The 16,214-nt window shown below is 39.4% G+C and overlaps 1 long non-coding RNA gene across 1 annotated transcript; it reads right to left on the reverse strand.

The window, feature by feature from the left end:
* Positions 1–996: 996 nt before the first annotated feature.
* Positions 997–15,822, reverse strand: LOC114491862. The gene is made up of 3 exons (XR_004902134.1): positions 15,572–15,822; positions 7,569–7,717; positions 997–1,086 (listed from the first exon to the last, which is right to left on the reverse strand). It is a non-coding gene; the product is annotated as an uncharacterized LOC114491862 (long non-coding RNA).
* Positions 15,823–16,214: the final 392 nt, after the last annotated feature.

Below are 16,214 nucleotides of genomic sequence, written 5' to 3' on the forward strand. Positions count from 1 at the left end.
TGTCAGCTGATTTTTCAAAAGAGACCTTGCAGGCAAGAAGGGGCTGGAAAGAAAAGCATGAAAGTCATGCTTTCCAAGTCATGAAAAGCAAGGATGGGCATCCAAGATTGCTCTATCCAGCAAAGCTTTCATTTAAAATGTAAGGGCAGAGAAAGCACTTCTCAGATAAGGTCAAGTTAAAGGAGTTCATCATCACCAAGCCCTTATTTTATGAAATGTTAAAGGGACTTATCTAAGAAAAAGAAAATAAAAAAATATGTATAGTAAAATGACAGCAAACTCACAATTAACAACCACACCTAAAACAAAAACAAAAACAAACTAAGCAAACAACTAGAACAGGAACAGAATCGCAGGAATAGAGATCACATGGAGGGGTAGCAACAGGGGAGTGGGAGGAGGAGAGAGGGGGAAAAGGTACAGAGAATAAGTAGCATAGATGGTAGGTAGAAAATAGACAGGGGGAAGGCAAGAATAGTATGGGAAATGTAGAAGCTAAAGAACTTATGACACACGGACATGAACTACGGGGGGGAAAAGTGAGTGGAAGAGGGTATACAGGGTGGAGGGGAATAAAGGGGGGAAATGGGACAACTGCAATAGCATAATCAATAAAATATATTTAAAAAAGAAAGAAACAAAAAGGAGCAACTGACAGGGTAGAATTTGTCCATATCTAGACCTGTCTATAGCGCTGTTATAATACCAGACCTCACACTGTACCTCTGAAATACACTTCTCTGTGGTCACCATGTTAATGCCAAATTATTGCCAAATGAAACACTCTCTGCATCACTTTAGCACCTGCCATGGGCATTTTGTTTTTAAATTGCTATCTGTGATAAATTGGAGCTATCATAAGAATTTACCTTTCATGTAGGAATTTCTGTAATCAGACCCCTTAGAGAGTTTAACACACTCATTATTTTTCCACTCTAAGGTACTTTGTCTAACCTTTTGAGGAATCTAGGCCAGGACTGATGCAATCATATTGGCATTTTCTTCAGTCAAGTTAGTGACCATTGACCCCAGGCTAAACACTACAATACCATCTTCTCCAGAGCTCTGGACAAACTGTTCCATTTCCTGTGAAGGAAGAAATTTTCCCATCAGAAAAGAGCAACAACAGAGTGAACACTAGTGAAAGCATTGCTACAAATAACTAAAGAGAGAAAATTAGTTATTGTAAGTAGTTACTAGTGTAGTGCCTGTGTTTTAAGATTGTGATAAAATACACATAATACAAAGTGACCATCTTACCTATTTATTTCTATATGTACAGTGGAGTAGCATTTGTATTCTTGTTGTTATTCAATCCATATCTGGAACTTTTTCATCTTGCATATGGGAACTGTCTTTCTTATACTGTAATTCTCCATTTTCTTCACATCTCACCCATCCCTGACAAATATTATTTTGCTTCCTGTTTCTGTGAGTTTGAGTAGTCTAGATACCTTATATAAGTGGAATATAGGATTTGTCTTCTGCGAGTGGCCTATTTCCCTCAGCAAAATGTCCTTAAGATTCAGATATGTTCCAGCATTTGTTAGAATCTCCTCCAACTTTAAGGGTTAATAATATTCCTCTACAGATAACTCTGATCCACCAGAAAGATGAACAAGTGGGTCTTAGGGCAAATTCATCCTGAAGTATCTCTGAAAGCAAAAATCACAAAACTGAGACTTCCATTCTTTGGGCACATGATGAGAAGCCAGGGTTCTTCTGAGAAGCTAATGATGCTGGGAAAACAGAAGGCAGCAGGAAAGAGGAAGATGAAATGTGAGATTGATGACTCCATAAATGAAGCCATAGGCATTAGGCTACAGGAGCTGTGAGGGCTGCTCAGGCTAGGATTTTGTGGACATCACTCATTCATAAGGTCATCAGGCGTAGGAGGTGACTCAAGGGCACACAACATACAGTACTCCTGTCTGTGTAAATACCCTATTTTGTTTATTGATTTATCCATCAATGGACCCTTGTGTTGTTTGCACCTTTTGGTTCTTGTGAATAGTGTTGTTATGAACTTGGGTGTGGAAATATCAGGATTCTTTGGCCATTGTTTTGGATATACATCCAAACCAAGTGGTCATTGTTTTTAATTTTTTGAGGCACCTCCATTTTTTTTCAACCAGTGGCTGTTTTTAACAAACCTATTCCCTTAGTTCCTTTGGAGGACATGATTGATGAGTTTGAATTTTTTTGTTTCATGTATTTGTACACATGTGTGTGTGTGGCACTGGCTGGGCCACAGGATCCCACGACTGCTGAAGCCCCAGACTGTAGCCTCTGAAAGCAGTTCACTCTGAATGTCTCAGCTTGATCTGAGCTGCCCACCCTGCAAGGAACTGAGCCCAGCAGGAGGGGTCCGGTGGTATTTATAAAAACAGATCTAGTTAGTCTTCCATTGTGGATGGTGCTGGCGCACAGGCAGAGAGCAAGCTGCATGCCTTGCCCTAGCTCCGCAGTGGTGATTGCAGAGACCCCAAGGGAGCTGCACTTTGAAGTTCCTGGCTCCAAGGAACCCTTGGAACCCAAGGAACCCCTGAACCCTTCTCTTCAAGGAACTGAACCCATTGAAATGGGGCCAGGGAGACTCTCCTAGCTCTGCAGCTAAACTGCCAAAGACCCTTATGAGAGGTTTTGAGGGTGTTATGCCACATCTCCCAGCTCTGAACTGTGCCTTCTTCCACCCCACTGAACTCTGCTCCACAGAATGGGCCCGGTGAGATTGGGAGGTGCAGATCAAGGCAGGTCTTCATAGGGGCTGGCACAGGCCAATGGCAAGGGAGTGAGCTGCTCCTTTTCCCTTGGTTCCACAGCCATGCTGCCAGAGACCCTGACAAGGGCGTATTCTGTTGAGGGCACCTTCTGTTCAGGGCACCTGCTTAACCTGCGAGTAGGGGGAAAGATTCATCGGCCTTCTGAGAGTCTGCCTATGTTTCTCCAGGAAAAGAATATGCCTCATGTCCCTGTGGGTGCAGCCGACAATCCTTTCTGCTTGACTCCAGCGTGGCAGGATGGTATTGCTAGTATTTTAGGGATCAGGTTAGTGCTTGCCCCCTGCCCTAGTTTGTGCTGTAAGAACAGGGGGGCCTGACCCTTGACCATGGCTACTGAGAACCATGCAGGATGTTGACTTAGGATGGACCTCAGTAGTGGACCCTCTGGATCTTTCTCTGGAACCTCACCACTCAGATCTTCTCTTTATGGCTTCCATATGCCTTGATTTGGCTTAAGACTACCAGAGACCTGGGTGAGTGCCAGAGTGAGCTCCTGTGTGTTGACCTTTAGCAGAGCACCTGGGATGCTAACAGACTCTCCCTTCTCCTTCCAGCAGACAGAATAGAGTCCCTGCTGATTGTCACTGCCTGGTTCTATGCAGGCCTCTCTTCCTGGCCCTGCTTCCCTGGTTTGGGGTCCTGACATGTGGTTGAGACCCCCACACTCCCTAGGGGAGACTTTTGCAGCCACCAAGCATTCTTTCCAGCTTCTCAGCTGCCCACCTGGGTGCAGGGGCCAGCCCTCTCTGCGTCTCTGCCCTGATTATCAGTCCCTGTGTACGGTTTGCTAGAAATCTTTGGATATAACACTTCTGTTCAGCTGTCTTTCAGTGGGTCGTTCAAAGTTGATTGCTCTTTAATTTAGCTGTAAATGCTTTTTCACACAAAGTGGAGGTGTGTGTATCTTCACCTATTCTGCAGCCAACTTGAGTCCCCACACTATGTATTTTTATTAGAGAATTTATTCCATTTACATTGAAAGTAATTAGTGATAGGTGTACTTTTGCCATTTTGGTAATTGCTTTTAGTATTTTTTTTGTTGTTGTTTTCTGTTTCTTTCTTCCTTTACTGATCTTCCATTTTGGCCTGCTGGTTTGTTGTTTTTCTTTTTGGAAGGGGTTCTTTTTCTTTGTTTTGGGGGGCTATGTTTTGTAGATTTATGGTTTGTTGTTACCATGGGGTTCATATATATTGATCTATATCTATAACAGTCTATTTTAAACCAACATGCATTTTTGTAGTGTTCCAAACATTACAGAAGAGCTATATTTTACTATCCCTCTATGTCTTGTTTCTGACATCATATTTTATAACCTTTTATTATTGTACATACTCTATGTACTTATTATTATATTGCTACTATTATATGTGAGCCTTCATACTAGCTTTTAAAAATATTATTTTATTTTTAAACAACTGTTGACATTCAATATTATTTTCATTAGTTTCAGGTGTGCAGCATAGTGGTTGCATAATTATATAACTTGTAAAATGATCCCCCATCATTTCTAGTACCATCCTCTACCATGCATAGTTATTATATTTTTGACCATATTTCCCATGGTGTTTGTTTATTATTTATTACTTATTTATTTCTGCTTAGGTGCCTAATTCTTTTTTGTTGTTGTTCAATTATAATTGTCCCCGTTTTTCCTCAATACTAGGTTTTTAAATGGCTGGTCTATTGTATTTATTATAGGCTTGGCTTTACCAGTGAAATTTTATTTATTCCTGGTTATGGGCATTTTATTTCTGTTTAAAGAAGGCCTTTTAATATTTCTTATAAAGCTGGTAGGTGATGAACTTTAATTTGTGTTTGTCTGGAAAATTTTTTTAATTCCCTTTCATGTTCAATGACAAGCTTGTCTGGCAGAGTATTCTAGGTTGTAAGTTCTATTCTTTTAGCACTTGATATATGTTCTGCTACAACCTTCTGGCATGTACCTTCTCCTTAGAAATCAACTGATAGTTTTATGATGTTTCCCTTGTATGTAACTAACTATTTTTCTCTTGCTACCTTCAAGATCCTCTCTTTATTATTAGCTTTTGTCATTTTAATTATGACAAATCTTAGTGAGAATGTTTTTGTGTTCCTCTTGTTTTAGACTCTGTGAACTTCCTAGAGCTGGATATCTGTTTCCTTCTCCAGGTTAGGAAAGCTTTTAGCCATTTTTTTCAAATAGTCTTTCTGACCCTTTCTCTCTCTCTTGTCCTTCTGGACTCCTCTCATGTGAATGGTTGTATTCTTGATGTTCCAGAGGACTTTTAAACTATTCTTGTTTTTTTAAAAAATTCTTTCTTGTTTTTGCTCTCCTGATTTTCACTATTTTGTCTTTCAAGTTGCTACCATAGTCTTCTTTATTTTTTAATCTGTTGATTCCTCTTGCATATATTTTTTTCATTTTAGTTATTGTATTCTTCAGTTCAGATGGTTGTATTTGTATTTTGTAACTGTTTAACTGTTTTGTAACTGTAGTTTGTATTTGTTAATGTTCTCATTGTGGTCTTTTATTCTTCTGTCATGTTTGATGAGTATCCTTATGACCATTATATTGAATACTTAATCAGGAAAATTACTTATCTGTGTTTCTTTAGAGGTTTTATCCCTGAGTTTTTTTATACTTTCATTTGGAACATATTTCTGTGTTTCCTCATTTGTTTTATTTTCTGTGTTTGTTTTTAAGGATTAGATAAAGAGCTACCTGTCCTGATGGAGTGGCTTTTGAAGTGGTTGCTTAAAGCACACAGGCTAGCCACAGTGAAGGCATGCATAGGCAGAGTCCCAGAGTGCACACCCTGGGGGCACCCTGCTAGGCTGGCTGGCTGGGTTGGGAGCTGCCAGGGGCATGTGGTTGCAGCACTGTTATGGCAGTTCGGCTGTCTGAGCTTAGAGTGGGTGTGGGCTGAGCAGGCTACAGCACACTATGGTGGCCTTGCACATGGACTATACCACTTGAATTAAATTTCTGCCCATGTTATCTGTGGAAAGAGAATGTAAACAATAGAACTTACTGGCATCTCTAATTCCAGTGTTTCCACAAAATCCAAAGAGTTCTCTCAGTTTCTCAATCTTTTCTATGGAATCTCTCTGCTTTTGTTGTGCACAAGCTATTCCCTTGACCCTCAGTTATTTTTCAGGAGAGTTTACTCTACATGTAGGTGTATATTCAGTGTGTTCATGCATGAGTGTGAGTTCAGGATCTTCCTGTGTCCACATCAGTTTTGGACCTCTCTCCCTAAATCACTCTCTGCAAGCTGGATAATCAGTATAGCTCATAAGTCTGGGTATAATTGTCTGAAATTTCCATGGAATAACTGTAAGGTTCTTATTCATAATCCAGAATTGTACTTTCAGGGTACAATTAAGTTACTATGTAACTTAAGTTACTATGTATTTAAGTTACTATGTTTCTGGCTTATTTATGAATGCCCACCTTTTGTTCTGAAATCATATTTAAAATGGATGGTTTATTAGAATGTGCTACATGCAAGTAGCTGTGAGGGACCTTCATCATCACCCTCACTGGGTCTCCAAAGGATTGCTTGCCCCATGGTGGGAGAGGTACAGCTGGGCTGTCTGCAGCAGAGATCTGGTCACCTTCTTGAGTAGCTCAGTTCAATGTATATGAAGTTCCTGGTAAAGTCATGTTCACCAAAATTGTTTCAGAATTACTCTGTGTTCCCCAATCCTTATCAGTTTTCAGATTTTATTACCTTCTGTACTAGAGAAATTTCTAACTTGGAAGCTCATTTCAAAAGGGTTGATTTACACATTAGGGAAAACTCTGCCTCAACTCACTCACTCATCCTATCCCCTGTTGGAGAAATCACAGGCTTTCTCTTAGCTTTAAACTGTGGTGCCTTTGAGGAGGAGTGATGCTGGCAAAGTCAATCTTCCCTCTACCTCACACCAAAGCATTTAAATGAATATATTTTGTGCTCTAATACTGTGTTGGAACTTCTCCCCTGGAAATCTGGACCTTCCCCAACAGTTCTCTAAGCCATAGATGACTGCCCATATCAGGTCTTTAGGTACTCCTGGACTGTAGCCAGGAGGGCCTGCAATAATTCACAATATCCTGTAGTCATCACAGCCAGTACTGGTGGTCTCTCTGCCTATTACCTGATGTACAAGTGGGTGAGATTCTTTACAGGTCCCTTGGCATGTAATGCTGGATCCCACCTTTCACAGAGACATTTTTTGTCCATGGATAGATAAAACTTTTTTGTTCTTGAAGGGAACCGAAAAAGGGATCTCTTATGCTCACTTATGCTTGATTGCTGTTATCACTCCTGATGCAGTGTGATCCATTCTTATGGGATATTCTCTAACATTATAGTAGCATTGTGTTCTTTCTTTATTATAACAATGTTCACACACTTTTTGTTACTCGTTTATTTCTTTTCAAGTGGAATATCTTTTGTGTGAGAGCAAAAATTGTGTCTGCTCCTATACATTCCCATCACTTATCCTTGCACTATGCTAGTGACATTAAAATTAGTCTTTGAATTATGACTTATACTTTCTTATGTACTGAATTAAGAAGGCCTTATTTTAACTGACCTGTTTCCAAAGTCACCCAAGTATAACTCTTTATTCTGTAATGATAATGACATCCAGGACACTTGTAATAATATAGAAATATCTGAGTTTCTAATTGTCATGTTACTCTCCTTATATTCCCATATCTTTCTCAGTGTGATCAGACATTCTAAATGAAGAACACAGAATCATTACTACTAAAAATGCAAAGTAAACAAAGAATTAAACATGGATAGTTTTACCTTAGGCAGAGGTTTTGACAGGCTTGCAGTGGAGTTCTCCAACAAATTCAAAATGTGGCAAGAGTGGGCTAGGAAATCCAAAATCCCAATAGGTTCGAATGAGCCACATTTCAGCTTTCCCCATCAACTCAGATAATGTGTGGGTCTTCCTTCATGTAAAAATTGCAAAAAAAAATTAGATAAAATGAGAGCAGTTTAATGTGCCTGGAAATTTCCTGAAAGGAGCTTGGACTAATGTAGCCAAGATCTTTAAATTGTTGGTGGTTTTATAAGCAAACATAATTATATAATATACATACTTTATATTATGTTGTTTATATATATGAACTATACTTATGATAAAGTGTAATAGTTTTTCTTCTCTAATGTCACATCAGTACATTCAGAATCACAGCAGATGATTAAACTTGAGCAATTATAGACTAAACATGTCTTTGGTTACTCTATAAAGCTGCAACAGTAATAGATGCAAATGTAAACAATGATTTCAACTCCTCAATCAATTAATTCTACCATAGCCATGGAAACACTTTTCCCTAGATTATTTTGTGTGGTTTTTATAATTTAGTAAGCAATTTACTGGTACTATAACGCATTTGGTTTATTTTAGGAGCTTAATAATTCTTGTACATAAATAAAAAATATTTGCAAATAACTGCTGGAGTAGTTTCATAAAATATAATAATAGATGTCTTCAATCTTGGCTCATTTTGTCTTTAAAGGGAGAGTTTTCACAAAATATATGGTTTGGCCCAAGGTTTTTTTCCCCCCTTAAGATGGCTCCAGTAGTGCTTAGTTGTCTTTAACTTCATTGAAACAGTTATGTAGATAGTATTTTGACAGCCGTCATATCAACATGCATTTTTTAAAAAGTCAAAATTGGTGAATTCTTGTGTAGCCCTTTTAATATTGAAGATGGAAGAAAATAAGCAACATTTGGCATATCATTCATTGTTATTTCAAGAGAGGTAAAAATGCAACTGAAACACAATAAAATTGTGAAGTGTATGGGGAAGGTGCTGTGAGTGATCAAGTGTGTCAAAAGTGGTTTAAAATTTCATGCTGGGTGTTCTCAATGGACAATGCTCCATGGTAGAGTAGACTGCTTGAAGCTGATAGCAACCTAATCAAAACATTAATGGAGGACAAGTACACTTATACCACATGGGAGATAGATGACATACTCAAAATATCCAAATCAAGCATTTAAATCATTTGCACCAGCTTGGTTGTGTTAGTTACTTTGGTTGTTTGGATTCCACACTAAGTTAATTGAGGAAAAGCCTTCTTGGTCATATTTCTGCAGTGTGATCCTTAGTTAAGCATAATGAAAACATTCCATTTTTAAAACAAATTGTGATGGATGATGAAAAGTGGATACTTTACAATAATATGTGATGGAAGAGACCACGGGGCAACCAAAATGAACCACCCACCACACCAAAGGCCAGTCTTCATGCAAGAAGGTGAGTTATGTATATGGTGAGATTGGGAAAGGAATCCTCTATTGTGAGCTCCTTCCAGAAAACCAAATGATTAATTCCAACAAGTACTGCTCCCAGTTAGATCAACTGAAAGCAGCACTTAACAAAAAGCATCCAGAATTAGTCAAAAGAGAACGCAAAATCTTTCATCAGAATAATTCAAGAACACATGTTTCTTTGATGACCAGGCAGAAACTTTACAGTTTGGCTGGGAAGTTCTGATTCATCTGCCATATTCACCACATATTACACTTTCAGATTTCCATTTATTTAGGTCTTCACAAAATTCTATTAATGGAAAAAGTTTCAGTTCCCTGGAAGACTGCATAAGGCACCTGAAACAGTTCTTTGCTCAAAAAGATAAGAAGTTTTGGGGAGATGGAATTATGAAGTTGCCTGAAAATGGCAGAAGGTAGTGGAACAAAATGGTGAATACACTATTCAATAACATTATGAATGAGGTAGAGGCATGGTGGCAGAGGATGTGAACTGAAGCCACACCAGCATCCTCCAGGACCAATCTGGAATTACAACTGAGTTGTGGAGAAACCACCTGGAACAAAACAACTGAACAGTAGTGAAAGAGAAGCTTGTCACCTTCGACTGACAAAAGAATCTTCTTCAGCACTAAGTGACTGGTAAGGAGTGTGGTATAGACTTGAGAGGTCTGGCTGCGACACCACAGGTGGCAGTGGTGGAGGGATAATTAAGCAGCCGGTTGGATCCTCTTGAGAAGAATGGGACCTAAACCCTAAGTTGGGATCCCAGCCTAGAGCTCCAGAGCCCAAATATTACACAGATAACAACTGACAGTGAAAAGCAGCAGGGTTGCTCTCTGCTATAGATGGATGGTTGGAGATGCAAAAAGCATTTAAAGAGTCAGCACACAAATTTTTATTTGGCACCATGTACTGAGGGCTCTGGCAAAGGCAGGGGCAGAGTGGATTGGAGACACCTGAGGAGAGACTGGGGGCAGAATCTTTGGGTAGAGATCTGAGAGAGTAGCAGGGATCCTGGTGCTGAGTAATGCCACATACAACACAGACATCCTGCTCAGGCAGACTGCTACCCTACCAGCTGTAGAAGCCTGAGGGGAAACAACAGCGTAACCCCAGGAGGACTCTTTCTTGGCTTTGTAGTGCTTTAAGCCTGACTTCTGAGTGCAGAGTGACTAGATTAACAACTGAAGAAGACAGCCACAGACAGTCAATCCCTGGAAAAGGGGGAGCAGAGTGGACTAGAGATGATTGAGGAGAGACTGAGGACAGAAGTTTTGGGGAAAGAACTGAGGGAGTAGTAGCTGGGATCTTCAATCTGAGTCATTGCCCCTATGGCAGCAGTCATCCTTCTCAGGTAGACCAATACCCCAACGCAGTAGCAGCCTGCAGAGAAACAATAGCCCCAGCATCACGAGAGATTCTGCCTTGCCCTGTGGGGATTAAGCCTGACTGCTGAGTGTAGAGTGACTAGATTAACAGTTGAAGGAGACAGCAACAGACAGCAGATTCCTGGCAGTCTCAGAGCAGGCTGCCTAAGGTCAGACCAGGTCAATGTCTGACATCACAAGAGATGGATCCAGAAAGGGAAAGCAGTGGTAAATACTAGAGGCTACTGAGAGGAAATCCAGGGTGGTCTTCTCCATGATTAGCAATATTTTCTTCTCTGCATAGCTTCTTAACATTCATTCTTGTCCATCAAGTTTTGCATATTAAGTCACTAGATTTTATACTACAGTCATTTCTCTCCTTTCTTATAATATCTTAATCTTTTTACATCCTTATTAATACTGGTTCACTTGCTGTTGATAGTGGGATTGTGGTGGGGGGAGATATTTTGGGGGATGTGGGTTTATTCCCTGGGCTTTGCGGTTTTGTTAGACAGCACCTGCATACTGTAGGGAACTGGTTTGTTTTAAATCTGGCAAATGTGACTCGGCTCTGTATGGAAAACTGACAGGAGTGAAGTGGTGGGCAGGATCCGGACCCTCAAACTGGGTTTTCCCATGGGAATCAGGCCTAGAAAATGCATCCAGACTGTTATGGTTTGCTCTTGCTAAAACTCCTTTACCCTTGTCTGAAACAGTGTTTATTGCCTATCTTCAAGGTAATTTCCAAAGTATGTATGAATTTTCCCAAGGATGGAGTATAATCAGCTCATCACCTTTTTCTTCTGCATTTGTTATTTTCATTTCCTTGATTGTACCTAAAATGTAGACAACAGCATTCTATGTAATAGATAAATAAATCCTTCTCTGATATAAGACCTGAGAAAAATAATAAAAGCCTGTCCAGGAAAGGGTCAGAGAGCTTTCCCCTTGAGAGAGTGGCCAAGGTGCTCTCTCCTTGAGAGAAGTGGCTGCTGGACTCTCATCTTAAGAGAGTAACTGTGCTGTCTCTTTTTTCTCCACAGGACTATTATAGTCTGTGTGCATTTGTTTTCGACTTCAGCCACAACACACAGACTCTGTTGGCTGAAGTCTGCCACATCATTGACATGGCCACCGACTGGCAGTGACTGCAGAATGCTGTGGATGGCTCATTGAAACACTAGAAAAACATACACAGAGACAACAGAGTCCTGTGGAGAAATAGGTATGAAATGGCTACTCTCTCTAGTGGGAAGAACCATGGCTACCCTCTCTAGGGGAGAGCACCTCTAAGGGAGAGCACCTCATTCCCCCACCCGAGCAGGCTTTTTATTGGGCTCGTTTGCATAAGAATTGAAGTAAAGCTCATTACTCATTGCCAGGAAGTAAGGCTCAAACAATAGATAACAAGGAACTCGGAGGGCCTATTTTGAGTCAGGGTCAAGAGTTGTAAAAAACTTTAAGGAACAAAACTTACTTCTTCCTTGTACCCTTATCATTGAATTGAGAGCATTCTAAACAAAGCAGGTTTCACAGGATTTTACATATTCTTTCTTAGGCCTGATCATCCAGGGAACCCGCCTTTTCCAGCACAGGGCTGCACCACCCTGTGTCATTGTTTCAGGCTTAGGTGGAGCAAGGGAAGTGAGGCAGCCAAGAGATTAGGAGATTTTCTCACAGACAATGAAGACTCAGGCTATGTCAAAGCCAAGGGGTGAGAGTCCATCACCCCCTTTTGCTGTAGCCTCCAAAGTCCTTCCTTGAGGTCTTCCCACGTGATTGTGCCTGTCTTAGATCGTTTCCCCCTTAGGGAATCTTACCCATCATTGGCTAACTGACCAAGGATTGGGGGCCAGGCAGGGTGAAGTAAAAGGGGCAGAAGTGGCGCTCCTGCCAGGAAGATAAGCTTTTGTCTCCTTGGTGGCTAATGGTCCAAGGTCATTCCCTCATCCTTAGCCTTGGTGGAGGTTCCAGCTTCTGATACCAGGCAGGGTGGTTCCCAACACATTATACAAGACATAGTGGGTAGAATGACCTTCTTTCAACCAGCTGGAGGGAAGGACCCACCAAAGACTGACTCAACAACAATCAAAACCCAACTATATCCAGGGAGCCAAAATAAATGGCATAAAGGCATCCTAAGAGCATCAAGTTCAAGAAATCAAGGAGACAGCACCACTGATTTTAATTGGTCTCCTATCATAGAAATTCATACCGTAAACTCAGGGAGTCAAAACAGATCAATTTAAGAATCAAAGGCAAATAAGAAGAGTCTCACAAATAATGAGAAGACTAAGAAACAATCCCCAAATGAAAGGAAAGGAGAAATCTTCAGAAAATATACTAAATGAAATAGAGGCAAGTCAACTATCAGATGTTGAGTTCAAAACAATGGTTATGAGGAAACTCAATGAGCTTAGTGAGAATTACTAGAAACTATAGGGAAGCTACATTCAATGTGCTGCAAATTACACTATCATGAAAAAGGACATAGAAACTATCAACAAGGGCCAAGAAGAAATGAAGAATACAATTTCTGAATTGAAGAACACAGTAGAAGGAATCAAAATCAGGCTATATGAAGCAGAGGATCAAATCAGTGAGCTGGATAACAAGATAGATAAAAACTCCCAGAAAGAGCAAGAAAGGAAAAAAAAAATAAAAAAGAATGAAGAGGGTTAAAGAAAATACAGGATAACATGTAACAGAATAATATCTGTATAATGAAGATACCAGAAGGAGGAGAAGAGGAGCAAGGGATAGAAAACCTGTTTGAAAAAGTAATGATGGAAAACTTCCCTAATTTGATGAGAGAAAAAGTCACACAGATCCAGAGAGTAGAGATAGTCCCAATCAACAGGAACCTAAAGAGACCTACTCTAAGATACACCATAATTAAAATGGTAAAATTAAAAGACAAAGAGAGAATTTTAAAGGAAGCAAGAGAGAAACAGGAAGTACCATACAAAGGAGGACCAATAAGGGTAGCAGTTTACTTGTCAATAGAAACATTACAAGCCAGAAGAGAATGACAAGAAATATTCCAAACAATGAAAGGCAAAGGCCTGCAACCAAGACTACTCTACCCAGCAAGGCTCTCAAAATGGAAGGCCAAATAAAGAGTTTACTGGACAAAAGAAGGCTGAAAAAATTTTAAGCTTTAGGAATGTTGAGAAAGAAGAACCAAGTAGGAGGGATCACAATACCTGGTATAAAACTATATTACAAAGCTACAATAACCAAAAAGTCTGGTACTGGCATAATAACAGACACATAGGTCAATGGAACAGAATAGAGAGCCCAAAAATAAACTCAAGTGTCTATGCTCAATTAATATTTGACAAATGGGGAAGAAGCATAAAATGGACTAAAAATAGCCTCTTCAACAAATGGTGTTGGGAGATCTGAACAGCTAAATGCAAAAAAAAAAAAAAAATGAAATTCGACCACAACTTACACTATATCCAAAAAATAACACAAGATGGATAAAAGACTTAAATGTAAGTCATGACCCCATAAAAGTCCTAAGGAAGAACATTAGGAGGAAAAATCTTAAATATTCCATGCAGTAATATTTTCACTGATATGTCCCCTAGAACAAAGGACATAAAGGAAAGAAAAAACAAATGGGACTTCATCAAAATAAAATGTTTCTGCATGGCTAAAGAAAACATCAGAAAAATGAAAAGGGAACCAACTGTATGGGAAAATATATTTGCAAATTATACCTTGGACAAAGGTTTGATCTCCAAAATATATAAAGAACTCACATGACTCTACTTCAGTAACACAAAAACCCAATTAAAGATATGGGCAAAGGACCTGAACAGACATTTCTCCAAGCAGGACATACAGAGGGACCAGGGACATATGAAAGGATGCTGAGCCTCACTAGCCATTAGAGAGATTCAAATTAAAACCACAATGAGATACCACTTCACACCAGTCAGAATGGCCATCATAACCAAATCAGCAAACAAACAAGAGCTAGTGAGGTTGTGGAGGAAGAGGGAACCCTGGGGCACTGTGGTGGGAATGCAGACTGGTACAACGACTGTGGAAACAATATGGAATTTCCTCAGAAAACTAAAAATGAAACTTTTTCGATCATGCAATTCTACTGCTGTGGTTATACCCTAAGAATCCTAAAACACCAATTCAGAAAAACCTAGGCACCCACATGTTCATAGCAGCACAATTTACAATAGCCAAGTACTGGAAGCAGCCTAAGTGCCCATCAGTAAATGAGTGGATCCAAAAACTGTGGTACAGTTACACAATGGAATACTATCTGGGCAGAATGAAATAAGGAGCTCCTATCCTTTGTGATAGCATGGATGGATCTGGAGAGCATTATGCTAAGTGAAGCAAGCCAGGCAGTGAAAGAGAAATACCACATGATCTCACTTATAAGTGGAATCTAATCAACAGGACAAACCAGCAAGCAAAATATACCAGAGACATTGAAATATAGAACAAACTGACAGTAAGTAGAGAGGAGGTGGGAGGAGATAACATGGGAAAAGGGGGAAGGATTATCAAGGAACATGTATAAAAGGACACATGGACAAAACCAAAGGGAATAGGATTGAAGGTGGGAGGTGGTGATGGCTGGGTGTTGGGGAATTGATGGGGGAAAAATGGAGACAAGCATACTTGAATAACAATAAAAAAAAAGAGAAAAAAAATAAAATATTGGCGAATTGAAAAATGTGTCTCTTATTTTTACTTTAATCCAGACAAACGTTTTGGCCAACCCAATATTTTACTGACTTAACATGCCCACCTTCAACAAGTTTTTGGATGTTTAAATGGAATAATTGTAAGTAGTTAGTGAAGGGATGTGAAATCATTAGAAACTCCATATTATAGGTTCCTGAGTCTGAGATAGAGCTACTATATCATGAAAGAATCCTTAGGTAATATGGCAAAATATTACCAGTTTTTAAATTAAATAAAAATATATTAGAGGAAGGAATTCTTCAATGACCCTTTAATTTAAGTATTTCCATAATATTTGTGAAAATGAGAGATGAATTTATAATTTTATTTCCACATTTTACTTATATAACACTTAATATTTATGCGACTCACCTTCCAAGGCACTAAGAAAGTTAGAATTTCATACTACCAAATAAAAAACATAAACTTACCTAGTATTTCACTATAAAATTGATCCCAGTCCTCATGAAACATTTGAAACCAGAAGTCAAAATAAAGCACATACAACATATTTTTTACCCTCTCGATGAATGTCATTTGATCACTTAATTCTGACAAGATAATAGATACATAGGATGGAGGGAATGGAAGTCCTCCACTCTGCTTTTCAACTGCAAAGCCAGGAAAGAAGTGGAGACTGTACACAAGAGGTATGTTACGTAGCTCAGCCAGCAGTTCACCACAGGGTCCCACAGCATCTGCAAGAACACATCACATTTTTCTTGCTGTAGTTTTGTCATAAGTTCCTTGTTCAAAATTGCATCTTTACAAGAGCTTCAGAAAAAAATGAGTATATTCCAAAATAATTTTTTTCCATTAGTGAAGAATAAGTCCAAAGTCTATCTTTTGGTGTGTACATCCATTTAGAGGTCAGCTGCTTGCAAAAATTCTCAAAATCATCTTTTTTTAAAGGTGTAGGATAAATCACAAATTTAATAGCAGATGGTTTATTGGGATTAACAAGAATTGATGCCGAAGATGTCAGAACAGTCACTTCATGACCTCTCTGGAACAAGTTCATCCAGGATGGTCTTCATATTGATCCAATAACTATATTCTATGGGCCACACCAGC

Source organism: Phyllostomus discolor, chromosome 1 (assembly GCF_004126475.2).
Source record: "Phyllostomus discolor isolate MPI-MPIP mPhyDis1 chromosome 1, mPhyDis1.pri.v3, whole genome shotgun sequence".
NCBI lineage: Eukaryota > Metazoa > Chordata > Mammalia > Chiroptera > Phyllostomidae > Phyllostomus > Phyllostomus discolor.